The sequence below is a fragment of the Suncus etruscus genome, chromosome X, assembly GCF_024139225.1.
Source record: "Suncus etruscus isolate mSunEtr1 chromosome X, mSunEtr1.pri.cur, whole genome shotgun sequence".
Classification (NCBI taxonomy): Eukaryota; Metazoa; Chordata; class Mammalia; order Eulipotyphla; family Soricidae; genus Suncus; species Suncus etruscus.
Genome location: NC_064868.1, coordinates 25,720,210 through 25,721,013, shown reverse-complemented (window position 1 = coordinate 25,721,013; position 804 = coordinate 25,720,210). Strand labels below are relative to the sequence as shown.

General features: G+C 37.3%; 1 pseudogene; it reads right to left on the bottom strand.

The window, feature by feature from the left end:
- Nucleotides 1-474: 474 nt before the first annotated feature.
- On the bottom strand, nucleotides 475-558 carry LOC126000081 (uncharacterized; annotated as a pseudogene).
- Nucleotides 559-804: the final 246 nt, after the last annotated feature.

Below are 804 nucleotides of genomic sequence, written 5' to 3'. Positions count from 1 at the left end.
GTACATTGATATTGAAAGAAAGAATTGTCCTGGGATTTAGTGCCAGGTTTTTATTAAAGTTAGGTGTGTCTGTTTTTCAGTCTTGTCTTAAAGTATGTCTTTCAGTTTTTCTTTTAAGACTGGTTTTGAGTCTGTAAAGTTTCTGAGCTGTTGTTTGTCTGTAAAGCCATGTATTCTTCCTTCAAACCTGAAAGTTAGTTTTGCTGGGTGCAGTATTATAGACGAAGCATTTATTTTATTGAGTTTTGTCACTATGTCCCACCACTGCTTTCTGGCCTTGAGTGTTTTTGTTGACAGGTCTGCGGTAAATCTCAAGGATGTTTCCTTGAATGTAATTTTTCTCTTTGATCTTGCTGCTTTCAGAATTCTGTCTCTATATGTGGGATTTTTCATTGTGACTAAGATGTGTCTTGGAGTGTTCTTTCTGGGGTCTTTTTAGTTGGTACTCTTCGGACATGCAGGATTTGATCGCATGTATTCTTGGGAAAAGTTTTCTATTAGCAATAATTGCACCTCGGATAAACCTCATTGGCTATGATACTGCCACTGTGCAAAGCTGCATGTCTTCTTTAGCTCTGGTAGTGTCTCTTTAATGGTGTTCTTGACCGATGATTCTTCCTGGAGATTTTCTTCCTGGGTCTCTGGGACTTGATGGATTCTTAATTTGTTTCTTTTGAACTTATCATAGACTTCTAGTTTCATCTGTTCACATTCTTTGTGTGATTTTTCCATTGTTTAATCCTCTGCTTTAAGGCTTTTTTCCAATCTCTTCTGCTGTTATTCATCTCTTCTTCCAGTGTACCA